General features: G+C 44.2%; 1 long non-coding RNA gene across 1 annotated transcript in view; it reads left to right on the top strand.

The window, feature by feature from the left end:
* Positions 1-13,125, top strand: part of LOC311521959 — a 28,850-nt gene extending 15,725 nt beyond the window's left edge. Inside the window, exons 3-5 of the long non-coding RNA XR_014712016.1 lie at positions 6,885-6,992; positions 7,510-7,585; positions 12,570-13,125. This is a non-coding gene — a long non-coding RNA (uncharacterized lncRNA). The remainder of the gene's footprint in view (positions 1-6,884; positions 6,993-7,509; positions 7,586-12,569) is intronic.
* Positions 13,126-13,626: the final 501 nt, after the last annotated feature.

Genomic DNA, 13,626 nt, shown 5'->3' with positions numbered 1-13,626 from the left:
TGTTGTTGGGTTTTATGATTAAAAATTAAATGTAAAAGCCATGAATATCAAGGAGCTGGCAAGGGGAACTGAGAACTCACGTCCATGGCTCCACTGAGTGTTAGCGAATTTGTCATCCTTCCTATGATGCCCAGATGGATTACAAGTTTATCAGACTCCTCTTGCTATCTCATATTTCCCGGTGTAACTGGAAGGTTGTGTTCTGAGAGGCATTTTACTATGTTAGGGCCTGATCTGAAGAGGAACTGAACTCCCACTGGAGTTGACAGGAGCTGTGGGTACTCAGCCTTTCAGCTGGGCGGTATTTTTCAACCGAAACTTTCTTTTTGGTGAAGAATGCAGCTTGGGCAACACTGAAACATGTTACAAATTTGGGTCAATTTCATCAAATTCTTTTGGTTGAAAGAAAACGATAAATAAATAAAACATGTTGTTTAGACATTTGTTGACATGAAACTTTTTGAGTTTTGCATCTGAAATTACTTACATTTAGGAATTCCCTTTAAGTTTTTTTAAATAAAAAATTAAAAGCAAACATCGAAATCAAAAGGAAATCTTCCATTTGACCTGCAATTTTTTTATTTTGTTTTTTACTTTTTGATTTGCCAAAAATTTTTTGGGGGTGAAATTGTTTTTAGGTTGACCTGGAGCTAACTTTTTAAAATTTATTTTCCTATTTTTCAAAATTACCAGCAAACCTAAAACTCCATTATTTGCCTTGCTGTACTCAGAACCTTTCTGCTGGAAACCCTCAATGTCTTAGTCCAATCCTTTCCCATACGGGACTGCACTAATGACCACTTTATGGCCAGCGGCGGGCACAACGGGCATGCAGGGGAAGTGCTTTTACAAGCTCTGCTCACAAAATAAACTTTGCCTGTGTGAGTCCCCAAAATATGGTGCAGCACACAGATATTTCAGAGTGCTCAGCAATGATGGTGTGTCATTGGACAGAGTCTTCAAATATGTGATCTTGAGATAGGGAATCCACCAAAACCCGCACTTTGGACGCTAAAGCAAGGCTGAGCAGAGTGACTGCTGGACCAGTGAATCATGCCGATGTTTGAAGCGTGATTGTGCAGCTTCGCTAGGTCCAGCTACTTCTTGGTTGGGGGTGTGGGAGAACCCTAGATAGTGGTATCTCCCTGACACAGCCCACTTGTGGCACCAAAGCGAGATCTCGCTCAGAGTAAATTGTGCAGATCTATCCCCTCCTGCCGCTTTCTTACATGAGGAATGAAATCATTAGCAATGTTGACATTTAAATGAACCTCACTGGGCCTCTGTATTAACCCCTCACGGAGATGAATGAGTCAGTTTACACCCCTGAACTCTTATTCCAGACTCCCTGAAGACTCATCCTGACATCGCTGCAGCAGTTACCCTCAGCTCCCAGTTTTGCGGGTTTCTTTGCAACCATAACTTACTTTTTGTAATGAAAGCTGCGATGCGGGGGAGCAAAGTAGCAGCCCCCCAGAGAGGTGCTAGTTCACATTACTGCTGCACCACGGGTCAGTCCCAAACCTGCTTCATGCTTCTGCAAGAGAGGTTTGGTTCCTCTCGCCCTTTTGTTCTTGCTGGGAGCAGGATTCTAATTTTTCTCTTTCAGGCGCTTTGCAGTTGAGAGGGGAGTTGCTGGAGGTTTCTGTTCCCTCTGCCCTCGTTATGCAGTTCTCTTTTGACACATTTGACTTCTGACACACTGTGTCCATAATAACGGAAGGTCACCCATCCTCTGTGTGTCGTGTTATACCTTGATGTACTACCAACTCGTTCCTCTGGCTGCCACCCACTATATCACCTTTTGCTTTTACCAGAGGACATGTTTCCCTTCTTACAGGATATTCTCCTGCATGGCTCCTAACTGGCTGCCTTCTCCTTCTGCTCTGTCTGATATGACAATTGTGAGGGCAGAGAGAAAGTCGTACTGCTCTGCTAATCAGACGACACGACAGAAATGACTGTCCACCAGTGGGATTGCTGTATACTGCCATCTCTTGCTTGCTTAGCCACGGGAGCTTTACAACAGAAACACAGGTTAATGTGAAGTGCCAAAGAACAAGTAAGTAAATAAAATGCCTGATGAAGACCCTTATTTAGTGAAAAGCAGACTGTGACCATGTATAAAGTAACTCACCTTAATGTAAGCAGGATAAACAATGAGGAACGGTTTATAAATCAGCGTGCTTAAAGCACAGAGGGATTGCTTTCTAATCATATATTTCTATATTGTCAAAACGAATGCTTTTCCTATGTGGAATACCTACCTTCGTTCTATACTGATCTATTATTATGGTAATAGAAGTGCATTGAAGAGTAAACGTGCAATTTTCAAAAGTTCATAAAGGAAAGAGCCATTTTCTAGGAGAGCCGGTCAGGTGTCAGAATAAAATAATCATTGAACAAATAATGCAGTGACCAAACCTGTTATATATTAAATAATTTATTCAACAATAGTGTCTCAGGAGCTCTGGGGCAGGTTGGATACCAAAGAAAATTATTCATGGAATAAATTAGTTGATGAAAACCAGCAAAATTCAATAGCTGGATAGTGTTTGACTAGTTCTAATTTCAAGGGTCATTAGCCAACATACTCCCCGGCCTTTTCTCAAAGGTAAAGCTTTGTTAACAAAGCAAAGTGACCGATCGCCAGAGACCAGCGTTCTCAACAGGTAAAAAGAGCCTGCTTAAAATCTCTGTCTAATACCAACGCTGGTCCATGTACAAACAACTCGTGAAACAGAAATGCATGTACATTACTGAAACCAATGCCTTTGTTTCCATCACTGTGCTGAAGGGCATCAAGGAAGCAACACCAAACCTTTTCGCGAAATGGAACAGACACGAAGGGCAAATCCTCCCTATTCTAGTGGTTGCGAAGGGCCCCCCTCGACAGCAAAAGTGATGTGATTGCACTGTGCCGGGGGCAGCGCACGGGGGCTATGCAAAGGTTACACATCCCCACGGTACGTTCCAGAGACCTTAGGCTAGCTTAGTAGTGGCACGGCACCTCTGCTCCTAAACTGTCATCTGGCAGGGGGGGATTCTTCCACTCCTTGCCTTTGCAGAGCTTCCTACTGTCCTTCCCAGTAATGTGGGCTGGGAGATGGGAAAGGATTTGGCCTTAAATGAGAATAACTCCCTTGTTAGCCACAGGAACCAGGGCCGCCTTCAGAGGGGAAACAAGAAGTAGTGAAGAAGGCACAATCCGTCCCTGAAAGAACTCAACCGGACTGGCATCTCTCGTTGGAGCAGGACAATGCTGCCTGGGGTGTAGATACCGTCAGTTGGTACAGCCTGTGTATATCACTGCAAAGGGTGATGAGCAGACACGCTGTAGCCCCAGTGTGAACCAAGTGAGCCTCTGCTGCTCTGCAATGTCCCATCACCAAACTCTTCACCGCGCCTTCTGCTGCTACAATCCTCACATCCGTTCCTTAGCCTGTGAAAAGCTTACCAAAGAACCCACATAATTCCTCCCCGCCCCCTCCCAGGTCTCCAACCCGTTCTACAGAAAGCATTGAGAAGAGGTGAATCATTTCAGTCCATTCATGATTCTTGTTATGAGGTCCTATGAAGGAGTATGGAGGAGCCAGAAAGTGAATATTGATTATCTCTTCAATCTCCCTCGATCAGATCTTATGTTAAAGAGAAAGGGAAATACCTCTAACAGCTCCTTGTGCTTCTGGTGTCTTACCGTGGGTTCAGATAAAGGAACTCCCATTCTGATTCAGGAGATGGCTGCCCTACAAAGTTTGGTGGATGCCAATTACATCAGCGTACAGCTGCCAATGTTTGTATCTCTCTTGGGTGTACGCATGCTTGGCTACTTGCACTGGTGCTGTGCGTGCTCACCAGGAACCTCTGGGTTGATGGAACGTCACTGTAAAGTTCAGTGCCCCCCACGCAGGTGTTCCAGTGTGACCCAAGCTGCCATCCAGTGCAGTGCCTCCTGGGACACTCTCGCTGTGCTTTGTGGAGCAGTAGTGAGTTGCCCAGGGATTTCTGGGAACTAGGGGGCCACATTCCCCCAATGCCGCTGTCTACATCTCAATCTATTTTTCGCATCCCGTAATTTTCACAACATTTTTGAAAACCAACAGTCCTGCCCGGTGCTTTTCGGTGTCTGCTCCTTCTCTGACAGAAGCATGGAGTCTGCCAAGCTCAGCCCAGTTCTCTGGTGTGTTGTTAATACAGGCCACACGGTTCTCCGGTATTTGCACAGTTTGAGGGAGTCCTGCTATGACCAGGGGTTGCGGTTAGGATGATGCAGAGATGTTTGAGCACAATAACAGGATGCTGACAGAAGCAGAGGAAAACGAAGTCCAAGTTCCTGCTGGTTTTCACGGAGCAGCTGCACGTGGTGAAGTGCTTCATCTGGGCCCAAGCTACGAGCACTGGCTGGCGGAATCGCACTGTAATGCAGGCCTGGGATGATGAGCCGTGGCAGCAGGACGTTCAGATGTGAAAGGCCATGTTCCTGAGCTGGCGTGCCAAGCTTGCCCCAGCCCTCCAGTGCAGGGACACCAAAATAAAAGTGGCCACTGGCCGTGGAGAAGTGAGGGGTGACCACACTCTGGAAGCTTGCAATGCTGGATTTTTTCCAGTCAGGGGGCAAGCAATTTGGAGTTGGAAAATCCACAGTGGGGGCCATTGTCATCCAAGTGTGTAAGACCACTAAGAGTCTACACAGGAATTTGGCTCTGGGTAGTTGTCCTGGGGTACAATCATTCACTGGTGGCCCCTCCTCCTGGCTGTTCTGGGGATTAGCTCTCTCATCCAGATCTGACACCTCCCCTTGCCATCTCACAGCCCATTGTCCTCTCATTCACCCTGTAATCCCTCTATCACTCCACAAGCTGAAGCTTTTTCTTCGTTTCTTGGCCCTCTGGCCAGGTCACTGTGTGGTTTCCCCTTCCCCTTCACTGGACCTGCTGTCCAGGCAATGCCACTCCATCACTGGCGGGTAGGGGAACTTGGGCCCATCCACTACTCCAGGTTCCAGCCCAGGATCCCTACAACATGCAGCCAAGGTCTTCTCAGTCCCCAGCCTTGCTGCTCACTCCCTGAGCTGCTTCCTACTTGCCTCCCACAGGCTTTCTTCTCCAACCTTCTCTCTTCAGGGTACGCCCTCCCTCAGGGCCAGGCTCCCAGGGTCCTACTCTGTCCCTGGGTTAGCACCTGCCCTCTCTAATGCATAGAGAGTGACTGCAGACTTCCTCACTGCTGCCATTTCTGTTGGCAACTTCCTGGCCCTATACCAGCCCAGCCCACACCTTCTCAGCTGAGCTTCATTCTCCAGTCCGAGGTTTAGTCACTAGCCTATGGCTACCCGTGAGAGGCTGTCACACTAATTGGCCCTTTCTCAGGTTTCTTCACCCCACACCAGCCTTGTAAGGGTTAACACCCCTCACAATAATGTAGAGGAAATAGTGGATTGATTTGCAGCAATGGGGTTCCCGAACTGCAATGGGGCGAACTGCATACGCACCTCTCTTTGCTGGCACCAGCCCATCTCACCAGTGAGTACATCCATGCTGGTGCATGATCCCTGGGGACGCTTTGCTGATATCAGTGTGGGCTGGTTAGGGAAGGTATGTGACACTAACATCTTTAAGAACACAAAAAGCTGCAAACGGGGATAGTCTTTCCTGACTGCTGGATTACCACTGGCAATGTTGAAATGTCAATAGTGATTCTGGGGGACCCAGCCTACTTCTTGCTCTCCTGACTTGTGAAGCTCTACACTGATCACCTTGATGGCACCAGAGAAAGATTCATCTACCAGCTTAACAGGTGCACAATGGCAGTTGAATGTGCTTTTGGTAGATTGAAGGGATGTTGGTGCTATTTACTCCTCGACTGGATCTGAGCAAGGCAAGGGTCCCCTTGCTTATAACTGCATGTTGTGTATTGCATAATATCTGAAGCGAAGGGGGAAAGCTGAGGTGGATCAGCTGTGTGCTGAATGTGAACAGCCAAACACAAGGGCTATTAGAAGAGCCAACCATGGAGTGATGCCGCTGAGGGAGGCTTTAAAGGAGCATTTTACCAGTTGACAACAGTAGAGTTATTTGATTTCATGACATAGTGTCTGTCCAACGTGCCTTAGAATATACATTGCTATGAATTCTGTAATGCCTGGTGTACACTTACAAATATGGTTGGATCTTTGCCTCCCGCTGTGTGCAAATGCATGGTATGAACACATAAAGATCCTCTGACTTTCTAAAAATAGGATTTTGCTGTGTGCAAAAAAATTTAACTGCAAGCAAACACATACAAGTTTTTCTAAAATTACCAATGCTTAAGAGGGTGCACCACAGTTCACAATCGCAAGTGAAAATGGAAGTAAACAGTAAACTTTTATGTGCATGTATGTAAACGGTAGCTCAGTGCAGTCCATTGTGGCTGCATACACACCCAGAAACCTGTGGTCTTCACAGCTGGGAATATGCCTAGTTATGGTTCTCCTTGTTGTGACCCATCATGGAGTGGTAGGGGTAAGGATGTACAGAACAGTGCCATGTGGAATGCTATGGAAAGGAGCATAGGGAGCAGCAACCATTGTGTTCTTCATGGATTGCAAAAGAGTCTGGTATCTTTGGACCTGTAGGTCAGCAACATTTGAGTTTGCTGTCTGGGCAAACCTATTAAATCCTGGTGCATTTCCCGCTGCACCTACTGGTCCTCTTCCCACTGTGCCTCCCAGTCATTTTGCCTCTCCTGCAGCAATCGCTCTCTATATTCTCTGTCTTATTCCATGGTGGTGCTATGAGAGGCCCTCCAAGCCCTTTGCCCAGAGTCTGAGGCAGTTGGGGCCTGGAGGATATCACAGAACATATGCTCCTAGATTGACTCTTTCTCCTCCTATTCATGGTCAGACGTTTAGCAGGTGTGGAGTGGGGAAACCTCAAGGCCACCATACCAGAAGCTGCCAATAAAAACAGACAAATACACCACCGATTTACAGTCACAACAGAAAGGGAAAGGTAAGTCTAAAAACTTTCTTATATTATTCCCACAAACACCCTTAATAAGAAATGCTTATTGACTTGTAGATTCTGAGGCCAGAAAGGACCATTGTGATGATCTAGTCTGACTTCCTGTATAACACAGACCACAGAACTTCTCCAAAATTCCTAGAGCGGATTTTTTTAGAAAAACAGCCAGTCTTGATTTTTAAAAACTTTCAGTGATAGAGAATCCACCATGATCCTTGGCAAAGTTGTTCCTATGGTTAATTACCCTAACTGTGAAAGTACACCTTATTTCCAATCCAGCTTCACCTTCCAGACATTGGATCATGTTATACCTTTCTCTGCTAGATTGAAGAGCCCATTATTGAATATTTGTTCCCCGTGTAGGTACTTATAGACTTCTGTGATCAAGTCACCCCTTATCCTTCTCTTTGTTAAGCTAAATACATAGTCTCAAGTAGCTCAATCACGATAAGGCATGTTTTTTAGTCCTTTTTATCATTTTAATGGCTCTTCTCTGACCCCTCAGCATTCTTCTTGAATTGTGGGCATCAGACCTGGACACAGGATTCCAGCAGTTGGTAGCACCAGTGCCAAAACCAGAGGTAAAATAACCTCTCCACTTCTACTTGATTCCCCTGTTTATGCATCCAAGGATCCCATTTGCCTTTTTGGCCACAGTGTTGCACTGGGAGTTCATGTTCAGGTGATTCCTTACCACAACCCCCAAATCATCTTCAGTCTCTGCTTCTCAGGCTAGAGTCCCCCATCATGTAAGTATGACCAATATTTTTTGTTCCTTGATGTATGCGTTTGCATTTAGCCATATTAAAACCCATATTGTTTGTGTTGCACCCAGCTTACCAAGCAATTCAGATCACTCTGAATCAGTGACATGTCCTCTTCATTATTTATCACTCCCTCAATTTTTGTCTCATCTGCACACTTTATCATTGATGATTTTATTTTTTCTTCCAGGTCTTTCATGGAAAAGTTAAATAGTGTAGGACTGAGAACTGATCCCTATGGGATCCCACTAGAAACACAATCATTTGACGATTCCCCCATTTACAATTATGTTTTGAGACCTATCAGTTAGCCATCTTTTAATCCACTTAATGTGTGCTGTGTTAATTTTATATCTTTCTAGATTTTTAATCAAAATGCCATGCAGTACCAAGTCAAATGCCTTACAGAAGTCTGTGTATTACATCAACAGCTACCTTTATCATCCAAACTTGTAATCTCATCAGAAAAGGATACCAAGTTTGACAGGATCTATTTTCCATAACCCCATGTTGATTGGCAATAATCATATTACCCTTCTTTAATTCTTTAGTCTCATTTCACCTGCTCGGTAATCCTGCCCAGGATTGATATCAGACTGACAGGCCTATAATTACAAGAGTCATCCTGCTTCCCATTTTTAAATATTGGCACAACATTCAGTTTCTTCCAGTCTTTTTGAATTTCCCCAGTTTTCCAAGACTTATTGAAAGTCAACATTAATGGTCCAATGAGCTCCTTAGCCAGCTCTTCTAAAATTCTTGGATGCAAGTTATACAGACCTGCTGATTTAAAAATATCGTACTTTAGTAGCTGATGTTTAACTTCCTCCTGAGGACAAGTGGAATTGAAAGAGTGTTATCAGATGATATACGAAACATGGGAATGGTCATACTGGGTCAGGCCATTGGTCTCTAAGAATGGCCATACTGGGTCAGGCCAAAGGTCCATCTAGCCCAGTATCCTGTCTTCTGATAGTGGCCAATGCCAGGTGCTTCAGAGGGAATGAACAGAACAGGTAATCATCAAGTGATCCATCCCCTGTTGCCCATTCCTAGTTTCTGGCAAACAGAGGCTAGGGACACCATCCCTGCCCATCCTGGCTAATAACCACTGATGGACCTATCCTCCATGAACTTCTCTAGTTCTTTTTTGAACACTGTTATGGTCTTGACCCTCACAACATCCTCTGGCAAAGAATTCCACAGGTTGACTGTGTGTTGTGTGAAAAAATACTTCCTTTTGTTTGTTTTAAACCTGCTGTCTATCTAGCCCAATACCCTATCATCCGACAAAAAGAAAAGGAGTACTTGTGGCACCTTAGAGACTAACCAATTTATTTGAGCATAAGCTTTCGTGAGCTACAGCTCACTTCATCGGTAGTGAGCTGTAGCTCACGAAAGCTTATGCTCAAATAAATTGGTTAGGTCTAAGGTGCCACAAGTACTCCTTTTCTTTTTGCGAATACAGACTCACACGGCTGTTACTCTGAAACCTATCATCCGACAGTAAACAATACCAGATGCTACAGTGGGGATGAACAGAACAGGGCAATTATTGAGTCATCCATTCCCTGTCATCCAGTTGCAGCATCTGGCAGTTAGAGGCTTAGCCATAGTGACGAATAGGCATTGATGGACCCATCCTTCATGAACTTATCTAATTCTTCTTTTGAACCCTGTTATACTTTTGGCCGTCACAACATCCTCTGGCCACAAGTTGACTGTGTTGTGTGAAGGAGTGCTTCCTTATGTTTGAAACCTGCTGCCTATTAATTTCATTGGGTGACTTGTGTTATGTGAAAGGGTAAATAACACGTCCCAGTTCACTGTTTCCTCCTGCCCAGTCATGATTCTATAGTGTTAGGATAAAGATATTCAGGTCTGTCTGTAAAGGCCTATACTCTAAGAATTTAGGTGTATTCTTATCACTTGGCTAATTATAGAGGTATAAAAGAAAGAATCAAAATCACTGTCTGCTGGTGTAAGGGCCTTCTCTTACTGTGACAGTCTGAGGCCCTGTTCTTAGGCTAAGGCCTTTGGCTAAGCAGCAGAGGCAGCCATAAGCTAGGAAGTGACCGGTCACCTCCTCACATCCCAAACTAGTCACGTTGAAAGAAGGTGCTATTGGGCTGTTAGGAATACAATCCTGTCCTGATAGTTCCTATCACCTCCAGAGAAAGGGAAGTGCCTAGAAAATGTAAAAGGAAACTTAGTTTGATAGCATCCTGTCTGGCAAGAACTCACTTATCAATAGCTGGGATGTGAAATCCTCACTTCTGTATTGTTTTGGCATTATAGTTCCCACTTTGCTATTGTTTGTCTGTATAATCTCTATCTGGTTCTGTGATTGTTCCTGTCTGCTGTATCATTAATTTTGCTGGGTGTAAACTAATTAAGGTGGTGGGATATAATTGGTTACATAATCATGTTACAATATGTTAGGATTGGTTAGTTAAATTTCAGGAAAATGATTGGTTAAGGTATAATTAAGCAGAACTCAAGTTTTACTATACAGTCTGCAGTCAATCAGGAAGTGAGGCGGTGGGTGTGGGTGTGGGGGGGAGATGGGAATAGGGAATGGAGGTAAGGAAATTGCAATCATGTTTTGCTAAAGGGGGAAATGGGAACAAGGAATGGGGGTAAGGAAATTGGAATAATGTTTTGCTAAGGGCAGGAATGGGAACAGGGCCACAGGTGTAAGGCTCTGTGGTGTCAGAGCTGGGAAGGGGGGACACTAAGGAAGGAAACTGGAATCATGCTTGCTGGAAGTTCACCCCAATAAACATTGAATTGTTTGCACCTTTGGACTTCGGGTATTGTTGCTCTCTGTTCATGCGAGAAGGACCAGGGAAGTAAGTGGGTGAAGGAATAAGCCCCCTAACATATAGACCTGTGTCACATTCTCCCTCAGTCGTCTCTTTTCCAAGCTGAGCAGTCCCAGTCTTTTGAATCTCTCCTCACACGGAAGCTGTTCCACACCCCTGAACATTTTGTTCCCCTTCTCGGCACCTTTTCCAGTTCTAATAGACCCTTTTTTTTTTCAAATGGGGCAACCAGAACTGCTCCCAGTATTCAAGGTATGGACATACCATGGATTTATATAGTGACATTATGATATTTACTGACTGATCTATACCTGTCCGAATGGTTACTAACATTTTTAGGATTTTTTTTTCTACTGCTGCTGAACACTGAATGGATGTTTTCACAGAACTATCCACAATGACTCCAAGATCATTCTTGAGTGGTAACAGCTAATATAGACCCCGTCATTTTATATGTGTCATTGGGATTTATGTTTTCTAATGTGCTTTACTTTGGATTTATCCATACTGAATTTCATCTGCCATTTTGTTGCCCAATCACCCAGTTTAGTGAGATCCCCTTGTAACACTTCACGGTCTGCGTTGGACTTAACCATCTTGAGTAATTTTTATCATCTGCAAACTTGGCCATCATCTGTTTGTTTGTTTGTTTTTTTCTCAAATACAGAACAGAAATATTTATTGAACATTTCTGCCTTTTTGGCAATGTTATTGATAGTTCTAATATTTCCATCTAGTAATGGACTAATACAATTGTTAGACTTCTTTGTTTTGTTCCTAACATACTTAAAAAAACCTCCTTCTTATTGTCCTTAACTGTGCTGGCCATAGATTTATCTTTGTGTCCCTTTGCTTCCCTTATTAATTTTCTGCAATTCCTATCTTCTGATTTATATTCATTACTATCAACTTCCCCTTTATTTAATTTGTTATATATATGTATATATTTTTATAGATGTCTTCACTTCCCCTCTTAACCAGGTCAGATTTTAATAACCAATATGGCTTTCTTCCTCAATCATAGTGTTGTGGCTTTTTGGCCATCTAGTAATGTGTCCTTAAACAATCCCAATTAACTTTCACATTTTTTCTGATTAAATTCTTCCTCCCAAGTGACTTGGCTCATAATTGTTTTCAGCTTTGTGAAATTGGTCCCCTTAATCCACCAAGTATATATATCATTGGTCTGCACTTTATTCTGTTTGCACATTATAAATGTGATCAAGTCATGATCATTTGTACATAAGCTACCATTAATTTTTAGTTCTCTGTTCAGTTCCTCTTTAGCAGGCAAGATGATGTCTAATATAAAATTTCCCCATGTGTGTTGCCACACTTTTTGAGTTAGGAATGTGGTATATAATAAGAAATTCCGAGGATGTTCAGTACTGGGAACATTAGACCTCCAGCATGTGTCACTCAAATTGAAGTCCCCCAGAATCACGCAGCTTTATTCTGACACATTATAGATATGTGTACAAGGAGCTAGTGTGTTTTGGGGTCTGTAGCAGATACCAACTAATGCCCCATCTTGTGCTTCATCTGTTAGGACACTGATCAATAAGCATTCAAGATCATTTTCCTCTAAGTTATCCGTGACTCAGAAACAGATAATGCCATTTTTTACACACACCCCAATTCCCCCTCCCCTTTTGCTGACTTGATGCTTCCTAAATAGGTTATAACCATTGATTTTAACATTACAATCGGGGAATCATCCCACCAGGTTTCAGTAATGCCAACTAGATCAAATTTATGCTCATAAATGAGCAATTCCAATTCCTCTTGTTTGTTACCTTGATACTTTAGGTTTGGAGAGTCTCGCTACAGCATCGCTCTCCAGCTCAAACCATGAGTGTGGCATGGCCAAGATGGCGGGGGGGGGGGTCTGTTGCATGTGGCTATGGAGTTTGCCCCCACTCCCCGTGTATGGTTATTGGGAAATGGCAGTGAATACATCGGTACTGTTTTCACAGGCTGTGACGGTAGCTGATATCTCATCCCTGAGGGTGGTAAAGGGACAGAACACAGCTGCTACGGGCATCCTGAAACTCTCCGGGCCCAAAGCCACTAGCCTGTTGACTGCAGTGCAGCCAGCCGAACTCATCCCAAAGTGGTGTTGGAAAGTGTCTTATCACGGTGAAAGAGACAAGGCTGCCATCCCTAGAAATCTTTGGGAGAGGATTGCAGAGTATCTCCTTGAATGTTTCATTTGAGATCTCTCAAGAGGATAAGAGACACCCTAATGCTGATAAACAAAGTACTGCCTACTCCGACAAGCCAAAGAAATGAAGAGCAGAAACTTTTATTTTCCAACATTGTGGAAGCAGGGTCTGAACGAGCTCTGCCCTTACATCAAGCGATGCACAGGGAGAAAAGAAGCCGGGGGCAACCATATTTGCGTACACACCTACTCTGCCTAGGTGTTCAACAGACAAATCAGCTTTGCCAAAGTGATCAACTGGGGGCGGTTACAGTTCACTTTAGTATTGAATGCAGGGATAATGAAATGTTGCTATCCTTATTGTGTGAATAAAGGTCAGCAGAACTGTACTTAGCCTGCCCTGATTGAGGGGGTCACCCTAAACTGAACCTCACTCACTAAGGAGTGGGTATGGATGCCAAAGCCCAGTGGAGATGGGGCTGGGTAGGGACAGGTGTTCTTGCTTGATGGGGGTGGAGACTCAGCCTAAAGAGTCCTGGATATCAGTTGACCTACCCTTCTCTCCCCTCCACAGTGTTTAAAGTCAGGGTTGAATGGATTCACTTAAGTCCCTGTTTCTGTTCAGTGATTACTAGAGCTGATGACCTGGTGCAGGGACAGTGTTGCAGTGAAAGATGGTCGGCAGTAGCACAGAGGTTCCCTGCTCCTCAGTGAACTCACTAAGCACAGGGCTAATTGGGGCAACCTCCAAATGTGGCATCGCGGACGTGGCGGAGCTGAGCGGCAGCAGAAAGGGAAGCAGCCACAGCAGTGAGCCAGTTGCAGAGACGGTGCCCGCTATGGAGACATCGCTCGTATTGTATTGTCTC

Source organism: Lepidochelys olivacea, assembly GCF_965140295.1.
Source record: "Lepidochelys olivacea isolate rLepOli2 genome assembly, chromosome: 6".
NCBI classification, from domain to species: Eukaryota; Metazoa; Chordata; order Testudines; family Cheloniidae; genus Lepidochelys; species Lepidochelys olivacea.
The sequence above is the reverse complement of the archived record's forward strand: the minus strand, read 5'-3'. Positions and strand labels throughout refer to the sequence as shown.